This window comes from Petromyzon marinus, chromosome 5 (assembly GCF_048934315.1).
Source record: "Petromyzon marinus isolate PM22_M1 ecotype Great Lakes invasive population chromosome 5, UKy_Petmar_22M1.pri1.0, whole genome shotgun sequence".
Lineage (NCBI taxonomy): Eukaryota > Metazoa > Chordata > Hyperoartia > Petromyzontiformes > Petromyzontidae > Petromyzon > Petromyzon marinus.
This window is the reverse complement of record NC_133671.1, coordinates 11652010-11669216: the sequence shown is the minus strand read 5'-3', so window position 1 is coordinate 11669216 and position 17207 is coordinate 11652010. Positions and strand designations below refer to the sequence as shown.

Genomic DNA, 17207 nt, shown 5'->3' with positions numbered 1-17207 from the left:
ACACAATGAGATATGCATTTAACAGCATCACAATATGAATATTTAAAATACATTGTGCTTTCATGAATAACTTCAACCCAGTGATGGGATTCAGGCTCCTAAAGACTCGGTTTTCTCCCTTGGGGCTATAAGAAACATCACAGTCTAAATAATAGTAGTTCACATTTTGAAGCATTACATCCAAAATAACCGTTCATAAATAAAAATGTTTTTAATTAATTCCGCCTATAAATGTACCATTGCACAAAATGTTCACGACAGTATATTAAATATATATTACTAGAGCATACAATATTCTATGACCGTATGTATTATTTTATTCTACATATAGAGTGATATATTAATCTATTACATTTTTACCATACACATCTTATCTGTCTACCTAAATATACACTAGTGTACTAGAACTTGCTATCAATCATTTACGCATTAATGCATGGATGAAGACTTGTACTCATCTGATGAGGTTGAATGGTCCTGAAATAGGGAGGGAGAAAAAAAATGAAAATGTTTCACCGTCTTCGTGTTCACCTTGTAGAATGTGTAAGGTTTATATTGCTCGATGCATATTTATATTGTCTCCACGCCCCTTTGCTGGACCATCACCGATGCATATTCTTAATTCTATTGCCTAGAAATTGAGTCTTGATATTAGCAGAAAATATTTGTTGAACAATTAGAGAGGACCTGGTCATGGAAACCAGTTCTGTGTACTGTCTGAATGCCGTTCAGGAAATTGCCTTTTAAGTATGTATGCTATATTTTTGTATTTGCTTGGTATGTATGCATGTATGTTGGGCGTCTTTCGCACCGTATGTAGTCAACCACACATGGGATTTGGCATGAATGATGCTATATACAATTATTATTGAAAATATTGAATGTATTTAGAACTTGTTTTGCAACGTACGTTGCAAATCCATTCATAAACAGAGCTGTAAGATCTTCATTGGTTCTTTCGGTAAAGTCACATAGAATGAGAATAAAATAATAAATTGATAAAATAAAATAACACAATAATATTCTCACGACGTTTCGGCCACAACACAAGCGACCTTCATCAGGTGAAGGGGCGCTGTCCTACCAGACAGTCTCGCCCCTTCACCTGATGAAGGCCGCTTGTGTTGTGGCCGAAACGTCGTGAGAATATTATTGTGTTATTTTATTTGATCAATTTATTATTTTATTCTCATTCTACGTGACTTTACCGAAAGAACCAAAGAAGATGAATCATTGCAGTCACGAAAGCTTTAAATCGAAATTTAGAGCTGTAAGATCCACAAAAAACTCCTCTTACCATCATTCTTCCAATTATCTGCTGTATCTGTGCTTTTTTCCATAAGTAATTGCAGAATAGTATCCAATCTGCACATATTGTGTGGATAAGCTGAGTTTTGCTGCGAATTACAATTAACTGCAATTATTCCCCATTAATAATTGGAGTACATTTGTGGATAATCCTATCGAAGATAGGGCCACAAAATTGGTCCTCCACAACACAATGCATAAGCGGAGTTCTGCAGTTATCCAGTATGATATATGAATCTGAAAAAAAAAGTTTGGGCGTCACTTGACCAAACTTCGCCAAACTTATCAGTGCAGGTTGGCAAAGGTGTGGACTATAGACCTTGTAACACAGTACAAGTGTAGTGTGTATTCACACGGACACTGTCAGTTTTTCTCTTGTGTCACTTTATTACTTCGCATCCCGCACGAATGCTCCTCGCTCTTTACACAATGCTCTCTTACTCCAAACTCTCTCTCTTACTCCGCTAGCAGGTCACTTAATACTCCGCTAGCCGGTCACTTAATACTCTGCTAGCCTGTTACTGAATATTCCGCTAGCCTGTTACTGAATATTCCGCTAGCCTGTTACTGAATATTCCGCTAGCCTGTTACTGAATATTCCACTAGCCTGTTACTGAATATTCCGCTAGCCTGTTACTGAATATTCCACTAGCCTGTTACTGAATATTCCGCTAGCCTTTTACTGAATATTCCGCTAGCCTGTTACTGAATACTCTGCTAGCCTGTTACTGAATATTCCACTAGCCTATCAGCCTTCTCTCACACCTCCAACCTCGTCCGTGCCCCCAGCGGGAGATCAGCCAACACCGCTGGGGAGGGCGAGGTGTGGAGGGCGAGGTCTCAGGCTTCTTGTCTCTGGCTCTTGTCATCTTCGTTCCTTCAGCTCCAACCAACTCAACCCCATGTTCTCCGTATACCCCTTTATACCCCCTCCTCATTAAGGGTCCTCAGTTGCCCCCTATTAAGCCGGTGCCTCCAGCACGTGCTTTCTCTCCCTTATCGTCTCCATCTCTCGTCGTTTCGGCGCCTACTCCGTGTTGCACGCTTACACCTGCCTGTCCCCAAATGTACCCACCTAATTACCCTTCTCCCCTTAATCGCTGGCCGCCTCTCAGGCGGCTGTTCCATGTCCTAACGCTTGCACCTGCTCGCCCTGAAATTCACCCGCTGTTTGCAAACCCCGCGTGTGAATGCATTCGCTGTTTGCAACCCTGCGCGCGTTACGCCACAACACAAGCATAGATTTCACCACACTGCCCTCTGCTGACAATATAGCCCTACAGCAGCCTATATCACCTGTTATGTAATAGATGGTGGTCGCAGATCCGTGCACTGTCCAGGCTCAGCCCTGCTTAGCTTCCGATATTTGACGAGATCGGGAACATTTCTGGTTATATCATACGGTTTCATTGGATGGTCATTATTATATACATTAACAGTTCGATTAAAAAAATTAATACTTTTTATTTTGTATTCTGACAATATGGATATATAACACAGTTCAAATATATATTCCATATTACTTCATACCACTTAAATCATATTGGCCTAACATTTGAAGGTGTTGATAAAATGTTCATCATCATTTGAACATTCTTTCAGAATTCGATGGAATGTATTTTCAGTCCTCAGTAAGGGTGTATAGGGTTTAACTGTCCCGTATACGTATTACTTTAAACATATTTAGTCAAAACTGAAGTAACTCTTGCCCCTTTATTGAATTGTAATTTGACCTCTGAAAGGTTAACATAAAAAGCAATAAAAACCGAACCACACAAGAAAATAAATCCTTATCCATTGAACGAATTATTTAGGAGATATATCTTAAATAGACTAGTATACAATCACAACAGATTTTGGAATGCTTATGCCTTTGACCTTTAATATGTGTGTGAGTTTGACACACAGACATGTCCTGAACTATTCCTGAGCATAATTTATCGATTGGTCAAGAGATGCAAAGAAATGTCAGGGCAGCACGAATATACCCGGAGTGACAATTCTTAACTTTCCTAATCTATAATGCTGGACAAAGAATAATAGATAACTTATGACGATATTCGCACATTTTAATTATTAATTTTAGGCTTGAATAACTTTAAATTATTTTTAAAAAATATTCTTAATTGTGAGTATTGTTCGTCACCTGACTAGTGAGCTGAAACAATAAGAATTGGCACATTATACACCACGTGACACAATTTATTTTGCTGTGTCGCCTGATGGAGGGTCTTAACAACACATATTTGGTCAGACCATTGCGTGGCCTAACCTAATTAAAATGAAAACAATTATAAATCATGGAAATAATATATTAGTTTAGCATTTAATACTTAAATTTTGTATACAGTATATATTTGACATACTTCATATGATTTCGATTTAAAGCTTTCGTGACTGCAATGATTCATCTTCTTTGGTTCTTTCGGTAAAGTCACGTAGAATGAGAATAAAATAATAAATTGATAAAATAAAATAACACAATAATATTCTCACGACGTTTCGGCCACAACACAAGCGGCCTTCATCATACTTCATATGAACTGTGAGATTTATGTACATACCGTTACAGAATTGTCAAACATATGCAAATACTCCTTTAAAAATATTGGTTCCTTTGGTCTGCTTTGCTCGGATTTATTTTTTATTGAAAACAAAACATGAAAGTTCATCTTCAAAACACTAAGCCTCATATAGAACTGCCCCTGAACCAAATATCTCTTCCGTTGCTCTATTGAGGTGATTGTAATGCTTTAACAGATGTAATCGTCAAATACTCCTCACTGACATCTACATCAAAACCAAAGCGTCCTTGGAGTGAACTCCTCTCTTCTGCACATTTTAAAATAACCAATGCATGTCATATAATCTTACTGGCGGAATTGTGAAGGTAAACAAATGTTAATCCTTAAGGTTTGTTTAAATGAAATAGAAGTGTAAATAACATTTAAACCCATTATTGCCCTTCATTTGACCTCGAGGAAAACAGTGACCCACCAAGCTTCAGTAGGATGCAGTTTAAATTATTGATGTCCTCTATCATTCCGTAATCACCATCGTGAGTCATATTAAAAAAAGTGAAGGTCTGCTTATTGCAGTGTTATTTTTGGAGCATTTGTTCATTGTTTAATGATTTTAAAAAATACACAGGTAATTGTATATCGAAAGCTTATTTAGGTTGAAAATTATTAAACAAACAAAAATTCATTCTTAAGACAAGAACTGTGAGCAACACGCACACATCTCGATTGGATATTTACCAGTCACTGAGCAAATGGTAACCTCCCAACCTCTTGCAATTTTGTTCAGAGACCTTTGCAATCTTTTTTTATATCGTCAGCATTTTACAATGAATGGGAAAAAAATTACTTTGCACACTCTTTACAGGAATGCTTGTGCAGCAAAGCACTAATCAGAGGGGGAAATCTTGAGGAACACAACCTTATGGGATTTATTGCTCATTGTGGGAATGTAACTTTAAAATTAGAAAACACAAACCATTCTGCTGTTTACTGATGGATGGAAAATACAATGAAAAATACAATGAAAATATTATGCGTGTCTTTATAAATATCACTATTGCTCTAAAATGAGCAGTGGCTTCATCACAATGCGCAAGGCCAATCTTTATGTGTGTGCTTTTATTCCCAGTGGCGCAGTGGTTAGCACACGATGCTACGAACTTGCCCACTCGAGTTCAATTCCCGCTAATGGCATACACCAGCGATGATTAATTGAACCGGTCCTGGGCCTCCCCTAGGTCGACTCAAATTAACACCTTGGTGCAGTGTGTAAACATTTTCACTGGAGAGACAAAGGCAATCCCCATCATGTACCGTATCGGCCTTCATAGGTGCTCGCTAACAGCACTTGCCCCAAAAGCCTGGTAAGGCTATATTGTCTTTTACTTCCAGATCTCCTGAGCTGACATGAATCCATATTAACATCCTGCTCTAAGAAAGGGCACTTTGAAATGCTGTCTGCGCACCAAAGGGCGATGCGATTTTGCATCTAAGTTTCCAGAGGACTATACCATTCCATTGGAAATTAGATGCTGTCATATGCATTTTTTTGGTTGCTCTTTTTTCCTCTCTATTTAGTTGATCAATTCTGCACACGCGTACTAATGCAAGAACATACAAATTACCAACACACACAAAACACGTTTCAATATTTATGATGGAGTCTTTCGAAAACTTGTAGTAATATGAGAGAGCAGTTGGCACACCGCATTATGGAAATGGAAAACCTGAGTTTGATTCCCCGGAGATAGTTTAAGTCAGTGGTGAGTGATATATACTTCTAAGTACTTTGAAGTCAAGGCTAATTTCCTGGGGTGTTCGGTGCTTTTGCCAGTGCAGCTCCCAAGCTTTGGAATCCTTTTCCTTCATTAATATGACAGAGTTGTTCGATATATTTAAGTTTGTCTTGAAAACTTACCTCCTTACATTGGCCTTTACCCCTTAGTTTTGGCCGTTTACCTAGGTTCTGTATATATATCCTGATTTCCATACATGGCACAATGGGAATTACAGATAAAATGCACCTTACAAATGTAAATGTATATTATTAGTAAACCAACCTGCGCTGACCCGCATAGTGAAGTATGGTTTAACAATACGCATGACTGTAATGGCATGGAGAGGTCTTCATTTACCAGTGAATTGACAAAGTATGCAACATTATTAACAGTTTTTTATTCTAAAATAACGAATTAAAAAGCTATTGGAACCTTGCCTTGCACTTATTGCTGTTATCAATCTTAGCATACATATGTGGCTTCATAAATGTAAAGACATGATTATTTCTAACAACCTATATTGCCAAGATCATCTCTAGGAACTCTTTAATCACTCTTATAATGGCAATAGGTGTTTTTCGGGTACCATTTGTGGAAGGGGAGTGGTGGTGCAGTGGTGGATTCTCAGCGACCCGAGTTGGATTCACAGCTTCGACTAACATAACAGGCAAGTAACATATGAACTGGTCCTGAGCCTCAACTCAGCCACAATTAAGTACGTTGTATGGTGTGTCGTCGCAACTGGGGAGATAAAGGCAAACCACATAGCCTGATCATGTTCTGTGCTGGCTTCAATAGGTGCTCGCTTATAGCACTTGCTCCAACAGTTGCACAATTTTATATGTGGGAGCTTTTGCTACTTTTGGACAAGGCATCATTCATCCCATGCGATTTGTCATCATGTTCATTGTTTGCAGGAAATAAAGCAATGCTCCCAGATGTGTGCATCACGCACAGAATGAAAGTGTATATCTGGCACAGATAGTGACCATCATGTCAACATCCTCAAATGTCGAAGTGTATGACCATGACAAACTCTCACCAACTACTTTGGTATTTTTGTGAGAATAAAAAAAAAACCTCTTTTTTAATGTTTTAAAATTTTACCCGGGAAATATATAGATACATTTCTAAGTGAAATCTAAATATATATTTCACGTATGTATGAATGAAGATTATTTTTTCAAATTAGTGATAAAATAATGTTTTCTATATTCCCCATTCCATGCATTTATATCAAAAAATATCAAGATCAGAGCACCTACCTTATTTTGCTGCGGCATAATGATTAGCAAACTGGATTTTGAATCCAGAGGTCATTGGTTCGATATCCCAGTGCGGAAGTTGAAACAATCCTGAAAGTTTCTTAAAAGCCCCTGCCTCTGTTCACCAGCAGTACACATGAATCGGCAGGTGCTAGGTTAACGTGTAGGTTACTTACATCTCTTCCAAGCGACCTGGCCAGTGTGGAAGAGAAGGCCAAATACCCACACAGAGGGGCTCTAAAGAGCTCCCCATAGTGTAGAACTCTCTGCCAGAAGAAGCGTGAGCGAGCAAATGCAGGGCTGCAATTTTACCTTTTACGTTTTTTCACCTTTGACATGCATATTTGTGAACAAAAGTGAGAAAATATTTTGTTTTAAAACGCGAAGCAGTCTCGGTGCTCTCAGAACTTGTATATTGAGACCAGAACAGATGCTTTTACCGCTATGAAAATTAATCACCACACCTATTTCTAGTAAAAGAAACAGCCACAGAAGACCATATTCATGTCTGCACAGTAGCTCTCGGAAAATTTTTACAATTGAAGACGACAGATTTAGTCACAAAAAGCAACAGCAAAATCAAGTTTTTTTTTAGAGTGCAATTGAAGCAGTTTTTACAATAGATATTAACAATTATGCACGCTTCACTATGCGGGGCATTAATTATTTTTTTTCTTTCAGTGTGATTGATAAAATTTCACATCGTCAAATGTACCACTCATCTTCCCGCCATGGCAACTCCCACACTAACAGTTTTTTTACGTATAATTATCAGCAAAGGATTAGTCTTGAAAAGAAGCATGGGATGGTGTGACTTATTTAGTATCACACTCTCACAATTATTTTGCCACCCTTCATATTTTTGTCAGGCAATATATATGAATACATTAGCCTACATCAAATATGAATTCACTTTGTTGGACATATTAGATAGAGGAAGAGAGTTTGCTAACGTAGCATATAACAGATTTTTACTTCCCACAGCCACAACCACAACCCTTTATTAAGTCTAACTTGTAATATACCACATTAATTAGAGCTTGGCAATTCACACGATCTTACCCTGGACAATTCCTACAAGAATTGGGATTCTTATATTAGTAATTCTCGTAAAAAATACATAAACACATACATATATTATTGATCATTTGTGTATGTATTTATAAATATTTACATGAATTAATATATCAACTTTGAGTGAATAGAATCCCAGTGGCATGGTGGTTCCAGTGATGGTCCCAGTAGGCCAATGGGTAGTTTTAGTGGTCCTGGTGGTTGTCCAGATGGTCAGATTGGCGATAATGGTGGTCCTGGGTCGTCCTAGTTATCTGAATACAATGCCAGAAAAGGGGTAGAATTATACCAGTTCCACCAGTTCCTTGCACTCGCCACTGTTTATACTTTCAATAGGGATTCCTGGCCAGGCCACCACAGGCCTTCTTGTCTGAATGTTATGCTGAGCTCCACACTCCACCCGCACCCCCACCCGACGATTCTGATTCCATTATAAATTAAGTTTAATTCTAAGAGTGGAATTGTGGTGCCAGTCTAGGTGTCGTGAGAATCACCTAGCTCTAATATCAACACAAATAAATACAGCTGTTTTCACTTTCCTACTCTGTCTTTGACATCAAAGACAATATTTTGTATTCCAATGAAAACTTATTCAAGTTACTCGATATAATCCGCAGGCTGTGGTAGACTAAAGGATGGGGGGAAAACATAATTACTTACTGTGATGCCCTATTCTCACAGCCAATGTGGCACTCTTTATTGCAATTCTCCAATTGCAAGCGGCAACTGGTATTCTTGTCAATGTTGTTTATCCTTGAGTATTTCATCATGTAAAAACTAATAGTAAATGGGGATTGGCCGCTTCCATTGTGCAATGGCTAGTGCACTGAACTTGGTATCCAGAGGTCACCAGTTAAATTCCATCTCCCGGTGCGGCAGTTGAAACAATGGGCCAGCTTCCGAACAACCCCGCGCCTCTGTCCACCCAGCAGTGTAAAAGGGTACACCATACACCATTGGCAGGTTTTTTTTGTGTGATGGGGTAACGTGTGTTATGATTCCTCTTCTAAGATGTCTGGCTATGGTGATAGAGTCGTCAAAATACCCTCACTTTCATATTGTAAAATGCCTAGGTGGAAATATATATACTAAAAACCTTATTCAGAACACAAATGCACTAATGTTAAAATAAACTAATTGTGTTATCTTAACACTATTATCTGATCTTTACTCACATAAAGGCACTGCTTTTCGTATGCCCGACCTCATCAACAATTGGCCCCATGGTCAGATGTATATTTATGTATCTTGAAGGTATGTGTTTTGCAGCTATTGGAGGTATGCATTGCATTTCTTGCATTGCATGCATTACATCCCCTGGAGTACATTCAGTATACTTTGAGAAACATGTTATTAATTTGTCTGGCGTAATGACATGTTGTTTAGTCCTGCCCTATCCTGGCCCCTAATGTTTGCAAGTGCTATGCAAATATATATTGCCTGTTAAATATACATTATGTATGTAAAATATAACATTTTAATTAATGTTCTATTAATGAGAGTTTTGAGCACACAGTATCTGTAAAATGGTTGGTGCTTACTATGCAACTATTGCCTTGAAAATGTTTTCGTAGGCCATTTGAGATATTTAAATGGTTTAAAATAGCACTCCATCACTTTGTTAGTACTATTTAAAGATCTTGATATTGTGAAAGTTATACTGGTGCTCCCTACCCATACCAACACACCTACATGTTCAGCTTTACCTATTATAAAATCTACCTTATATCAATTGTTTTCCCGCAGGGTAACTTATCAACAAATCACCTACACAATTACACGCAGGGCATTTCTTCAACTGGCAAATGTTAATGTTTCTTTGCAGGTACAGTACAGGCACAGCCTTTGGATTTTTTCTCAACCCACTACTGAAAGAAGGCCTTCCCATGCCATATGGCTTGTGGGGGTTATTTTCCCATACTTCATCACGTTAGTGATTATGGGATGATAAAGGTGGGGAGCATAGGAATTGTAATATACTATAGTACAACAGTAGATGCTATGCCATGTCTTCTGCTGCTCAGTTCAGCAGAATTATAATACACCTTTTTTAGGTTGGTCACCCATCAAGGCACTATCCAGGCTCACACTGCTTAGCTTCGGAGAGCTGGTCAAATCGGGCACATTGTTGTATATGTGGGTGCATCCTGTGTAACTTATTCAAAAGCTATGACAGTATTGTTTATATATTATACGAACTTTTCAGATCCATTAAATTGTTGTTCATAGAAATATTGCAACGGGACGTTCAACATCTACAGTACTTCGAAGCAAAATGGCACCGTGAAAAGTAAATGGAAATATCTGTTGGGTTTCGGTGGGAATAAATTGGTGAACCCTTGCAATTGCCCATCTTACAGGGGAATGTGTTAATCATGCAGTCACCAAAGTTAGGCACTACATACAGTTGCCGTATTATGCTACTCTGAGATTACCAATGAATTTATAGAAATGTGAAATGCAGGTGTATCTGCTCAGCAACAGCTGCATACCATAGTGGGTCAATGAGGTTTCCTCTGAGCGTACCATTAAAGGCATTAGCCCAATGGAATTGACCACATTGTCTTTTCTGAGGATTTCCCTTTTTGCTTGAAATACATACATTTCAATACCCAAATATTGTGTTGGTCAAATTTGACTCAAGGGTCAATGCAATGAAACATATAGCGACCCTGCTGTGCTGCCTTTAGAAATTATTTCATTTAATTGTGTAGACATAATGTATAGGTACCTAATTACTTGACTGAGCATTTATAAGAACATGTAAAAATAATTTACGTATGTTTGTGTTCACCGCTATCACCGTCACTATGCTCTCTCCACTGCTAACTGCTTCATCTCTATTCTCCGTTATCACTGTCACTATGCTCTCTCCACCTTCAACTTCCTCACTCAGCGACTCCGCACTCAGCGACTCTGCACACAGCGTCTTCACACACGGCGTCTTTCTTCGAACACCGCTTTATTTACAACTCTCAGCATTGCCTCCACATTCCACAGTATCCTGGTCGCCACGGCTCGCTCGCCGTGCTTCACTCGACTCGCTCGCCACCTTTGTCTCTCCACTCCCCACGATTACTTCGCTTACTCCGCCGCTAACTTCTTCGTCTCCGCTCTCCGCTATCACCGTCGCTATGCTCTCTCCACTGCTAACTACTTAATCTCTGTTCACCGCTATCACCGTCACTATGCTCTCTCCACTGCTAACTGCTTCATCTCTGTTCTCCGCTATCACCGTCACTATGGTCTCTCCACCTTCAACTTCCTCACTCAGCGACTCTGCACTCAGCGACTCCGCACACAGCGTCTTCGCACACAGCGACTCCGCACACAGCGTCTTCGCACACAGCGACTCCGCACACAGCGTCTTCGCACTCAGCGACTCCGCACACAGCGTCTTCGCACTCAGCGACTCCGCACACAGCGTCTTCGCACACAGCGACTTCGCACACAGCGACTTCACACACAGCGTCTTTGCACTCAGCACTCCAACTCCAACTCTCCCAAGCTTCACTCCAACTCTCCCAAGCTCATCAACTTCAACCCATCTCCAAGCTCAACTCCCTTCAACTCAAGTCTCCTCTGTTGACTCCGACTCCCACTCTTATACCTGCTCTCATTACACCCCCAATTAATTAATCCGCGTCCCAACGGCTCTCCGCGTGACCGTCACCTGTTTCTCGCCAGACTTCCAGACGCCTCTCCAGCCCCGGCAACAGCACCAACCAATCACAGCCGTCCACGGCTACCCCAGCTTAATTGCCCCAACATAACCTGCACTGTATTCGCCTTCACTACAGACTGACCCAAGATAACCCGTACTGTCTGTGTGATCATGTAATCACGCTGTTTGTGCTACGCACCTTCCTACTCCACTACACATGCATGTGATGGGTGCAAAATGTCTGCAATATTTGGTATGTCATCTTGACATGCAAGGTATACTGATACTCCTCTTAAATGTTGTTGTAGAAAATCATTTTAAATATATTTACACATTACTATCGTGTATTTCTGATCTGCACACAATTATTTTGCTGCCTCTTCAGCTCACAAAATTATTTGACTTAGCCTGTGCAGTGCTGTACAAAATAGGCACGCCATGCATTAAACACAGCTGCTGTTGAGCCTGAACAAAATGTTGGGTCATAGTTCTGGGATGTAGCATTTCACACGTACGATCGTTTATCTCTGCATATGGACTGAATGTGTTTGTGTCCAGTACACAGAAACTTCTATACACGAGGACATCCAAATAGGATTCTCATAACCCTTGGGTTATTTATATATCAAGAGTATGTTTGTTCGAAGCATTGGATTACTTAAAATTAGTATGCAAATCTGAATTGGTATTTGTTGGGAATTTGGTTACATATTGGCCGTGCTGTTTTTTTATGTCTGCACACATAGATAGCACCTATTTCATTCACGATGGCAATTAACAAATGTGCAAAATACACTGGATATTAGTTGATCGTATATATTTCGAATGTGTACCTAAATCTTCCGAATGTTTTTTTCTATTACCATTCTACTTCAAAACGGTTGTGCTCGTGCAGTGGTTTTTCGTTTCTGTTTAAGCATTTATTGCAGTCGATGTACGCTGCATAACATTAACATGCTTACTCATGACTTCATTCGAAGCTTTCGTGACTGCAAGAATCACTCTTTGTTTTTTTGTTCGGTAAAGTCACGTATAAATAAACAATAATAAAATAACAATAGCGTACGACGTTTCGGTTGCAACACAAGCAGCCATCATCAGGTACAGAAGAGCTAAATTTACGAGAGAGAGGAAACACAACCCCAGATGTATATACAGACACCCAAGTAGGGGGGAACTAACACAGATACAACAGGGTACAACAGAGAGAGAAGCATACCAAACAATCAGGGTTTAGCAAAATTTGGAAACCATATAAAGCAACACAGACGGTCGGTCAAAACACAATTAACGCATAGTCTGGTTGATTACGCTATTTCAAAGATTGTTAAATTGCAAGTTAAGTGTGAAATTTAAAATACAGACCGCGCACACACACATAGACATCCAATTACAGTGAACCAGCACAGACACGCACACAGTGAAGTCGCCTTAAATAGGCAGAGAAGGTGAGGCTGAGAGACAATGGGACAAATTAGCATGAGGTATGCATGGAGCAAAGGGGGCGCGGCAGCACACACTCGGAAACACCAAGGCCCACACACAGGCAGAGACAGCACAGAGACACAAATCCAAGGCAAGACACAAAGGCAGATACACAAGCAGAGACAAACACAAAGACACAGACCTTATACCTCCCCATAGAGGTGGTTCAGACTTGATTCGAAGCTTTCGTGACTTCAAGAATTACTATTTGTTTTTTTCGGTAAAGTCACGTAATAATAAAAAATAATAAAATAACAATAGCGTACGACGTTTCGGTTGCAACACAAGCAGCCATCATCAGGTACAGAAGAGCTAAATTTACGAGAGAGAGGAAACACATAACCCCAGATGTATATACAGACACCCAAGTAGGGGAGAACTAACACAGATACAACAGGGTACAACAGAGAGAGAAGCATACCAAACAATCAGGGTTTAGCAAAATTTGGAAACCATATAAAGCAACACAGACGGTCGGTCAAAACACAATTAACGCATAGTCTGGTTGCAACCGAAACGTCGTACGCTATTGTTATTTTATTATTTTTTTATTTATACGTGACTTTACCGAAAAAAACAAAGAGTAATTATTGCAGTCACGAAAGCTTCCAATCAAGTCTGAACCACCTCTACGGGGAGGTATGAGGTCTGTGTCTTTGTGTTGTCTCTGCTTGTGCATCTGCCTTTGTGTCTTGGCTTGGATTTGTGTCTCTGTGCTGTCTCTGCCTGTGTGTGGGCCTTGGTGTTTCCGAGTGTGTGCTGCCGCGCCCCCTTTGCTCCATGCATACCTCATGCTAATTTGTCCCATTGTCTCTTAGCCTCACCTTCTCTGCCTATTTAAGGCGACTTCACTGTGTGCGTGTCTGTGCTGGTTCACTCTACTTGGATGTCTATGTGTGTGTGCGCGGTCTGTATTTTAAATTTCATACTTAACTTGCAATTTAACAATCTTTGAAATAGCGTAATCAACCAGACTATGCGTTAATTGTGTTTTGACCGACCGTCTGTGTTGCTTTATATGGTTTCCAAATTTTGCTAAACCCTGTTTGTTTGGTATGCTTCTCTCTCTGTTGTACCCTGTTGTATCTGTGTTAGCTCCCCCCTACTTGGGTGTCTGTATATACATCTGGGGTTATGTGTTTCCTCTCTCTCGTAAATTTAGCCCTTCTGTACCTGATGATGGCTGCTTGTGTTGCAACCGAAACGTCGTACGCTATTGTTATTTTATTATTTTTTATTTATACGTGACTTTACCGAAAGAACAAAGAGTGATGCTTACTCATGCTTTGCGCACGGTATAGACTTTTAAAAAGTAACTTTAACATTCTTGGTAAAATGTATTCTTTACGGTCAGATCCTTTACTGTGTTTTTTTCTTGTTCTCCATCAAGTGGCACACTGGGTACCTTGCATTACCCCACTGTTTATATGCGCACCTTTAACTCTTACAACCTATGAGGCAAATGTGCAAGGTTGTGTTAGCTGCATCGTAAATCAAAATAACTCCTTTGAACTGAAAATGGCTCACGAATGGTCTAAAGACAGACTTTTAGCATGTATGAAGTCTGTGCCTTCATTGCATTATGACCTACATTGACCTATATTGATGGCCATCTTTCTGCTATGAATACGGACCATTGCCCAAAACATCTCCTATAATAGCACCCCCCCCCCTGGTTTAAATGACGAATTTTATAAGTTTTGTTTGTTATATTAATGGCATGAAGTGTATCAAATGGGCATGAAAGCAGGACTAGTTAAACAGGGACTGACAACTAAATCTAATACAATTGTTGCCTCTATCCTTTTATTGTTTTCATGGCAGAATTTGGCCTGACATATAATGTGGTAGGTAGAACCGTTCTTATTGTGAATGGAGGGACCGAATGATAGAGCCGGTGTCAGAAGCAGAACATTGTACAACTCGCAGGACATGAGGTTGAGTGTATGAGGCTATTTCTCCCCCAGTGTGTCATAATGCTTGTCATTTATTCTTTCCAAAAGACTAAAGTGTAACTATACTCAAGCGTCAATTTCATTTTGTACTTTTGTAAAAATTCTGCACATTTGCATCCCTGAATAGGATATGCCTATGGAGGTTTTCTTAAAAAACAACGACTGCACTGTACATGCTCATACAATGCATCACATACGTAGTGTGCATATTTTTCACTTAATTTTTTTGCAATCAAATTGACACCCTATGCCATATGCCAGAAATTGTTCATGAATTAAATTACAGAGGCGCAATATGGTCTGATGCTTATGTCTGTAAGATATGCGTGACCTTGGTTTATCTTTGAACATATTGCCATACACAAGAATAGCCTCTTTGAAATTAAATATCTGTTACCTTGTGAAATTTCAGTAATTTCTAAAGCGTTTTCAGACATTGCCATACATCTGTATACAGACTGCGCTTCACGCAGTGGATGTGGCAAGTTTGACAGTGACATACAAACGATGCCGTGTAACAACAGATTCAGTGGGTTTGGCGATGTTTATTCACTGGTATCTGACACTATGCCATGTCGGCACTTCTCAGAACAACAATGGTTGTTAACCGGCACATAGTTTCTATTCCCATACCACAGTGGGAAACATCCACTGCAGGATGAATATGCATTCACATCGGGGCTTCTAATTTTCCATTTCAATTACTGTGTATGCCCATATAAGGCTCACATAAGTGTGTCATATCTTTTATTGCCATATCCATACTAGATTAGTAATAAGTAACGTTTTGAAAATGTGACATTACATCGTGAACCAAACATTGGTAAAGTTTTACTTGTAGTGGATAAAATGCAGCATGTGTCTTCTATATATATGCGGACAGCAAGGTCCTTCTTCACAACAGCCTATATTGTCAGCAGCCAAGCCATTCTGCTAATATAACACGTATTGAAAGGAACAACAAGGTATGGATATAGCTTTAGAGCCGCGGGAGAAATATCTCTTTCAGATACTGTTGAATAATAAATGAAATGGCACTGCTGATGGCCAAAAAGGTCCGGGAAGGATGTCTGCCATTCCGATTGAAGCCAGCCTACCTTCTGAGGTTAAACAAGGTCATCAACAATCAGGCTACATAAATAAAGCTGGTCACTTAATCCAGTGAAATAAATGTTAATAATAAATTGTATTTATATTCTAAGAGGGAGAAATGGTGTGCATTGACACCATTGCATCGATCTGTCACTGTAATCCAGTGTATTTCCTGCCTCTTTGCTTAATAAGAGTCTCCCTTTTGCAAACGTAGACTTTCAGAGTGAGTTACCATTGTGGCTCCCGATGGTCGGAGCAAAATGAAAACGGCCAGTCTTGTTACTTGCCCACAGGCCATTTATTTGCTTGGACAACTAAAGTGTTCCCCCTTTATGCCATCCTTTGCTGTCGTGTATATTTAGTCTTGAAAGTGTAATTCATGGTTCAATTGTAGACTGCTTCGTGGTTAACGTTTCGTTTGGTAGGTACCCTGTTTGTTTTCAAATAGCTGCGCATATAAATGTTCTATTAATAGCCATATGACAAACTTTATGATCAGAATTTGCATCCCTCTGTGGATTCAATGTTGCATGAAGACCTTCTCGTGCCTTTTGGTAATTGGCACTGTTTGGCTATACTTCACCACACTGATCAATACCAGTTGGTTCAGGTATCCCTTGCCCCTTATTTTACCTGTGGATGAGAATTAAATTCCATTTTTTTTAGTTTATAATGCAGTGCACTGACTGCTAATCATGTGTTTTAGCTGTTAGTGAAACTTATATTTCATCCATAGTGCATCTTCCTTAAAACATTTACGTCAATAGAGTGTTTTAAATTGTCCTACTAGCGTCACAAATTAAGTTTATCTCAAAACAAATTGAAATTTAGGCATTCATCTTAAGTTATGTACTATCTACCAGAACTTTTAAAAAAATTCGAATCAGTATAAATGTGGGATTTAGCTTTTACATTTACCTCGGATGAGCACGGTTGGCTCCGTGTGGTGCGAAATAAGTTAAACATTCATACAAATAATATTGCCAATGCTAATTTCCCTGTTCTATGAACTGAACATCACTTCATGTAAGTGCTCCATTGGTATTTAATAAACAGAACTGCAA

General features: G+C 39.4%; 1 protein-coding gene and 1 long non-coding RNA gene across 6 annotated transcripts in view; both read left to right on the top strand.

Moving 5' to 3' along the window:
• Positions 1 to 17207, top strand: part of LOC116939054 (transmembrane protein 132E-like) — a 456039-nt gene that overhangs the window by 117789 nt on the left and 321043 nt on the right. The gene's annotated exons all lie outside the window — the stretch shown is intronic.
• Positions 1 to 17207, top strand: part of LOC142915954 (uncharacterized) — an 86225-nt gene extending 69018 nt beyond the window's left edge. Inside the window, exon 2 of the long non-coding RNA XR_012936165.1 lies at positions 1 to 17207. This exon is cut by the window's left edge and continues 50453 nt beyond it. This is a non-coding gene — a long non-coding RNA (uncharacterized LOC142915954).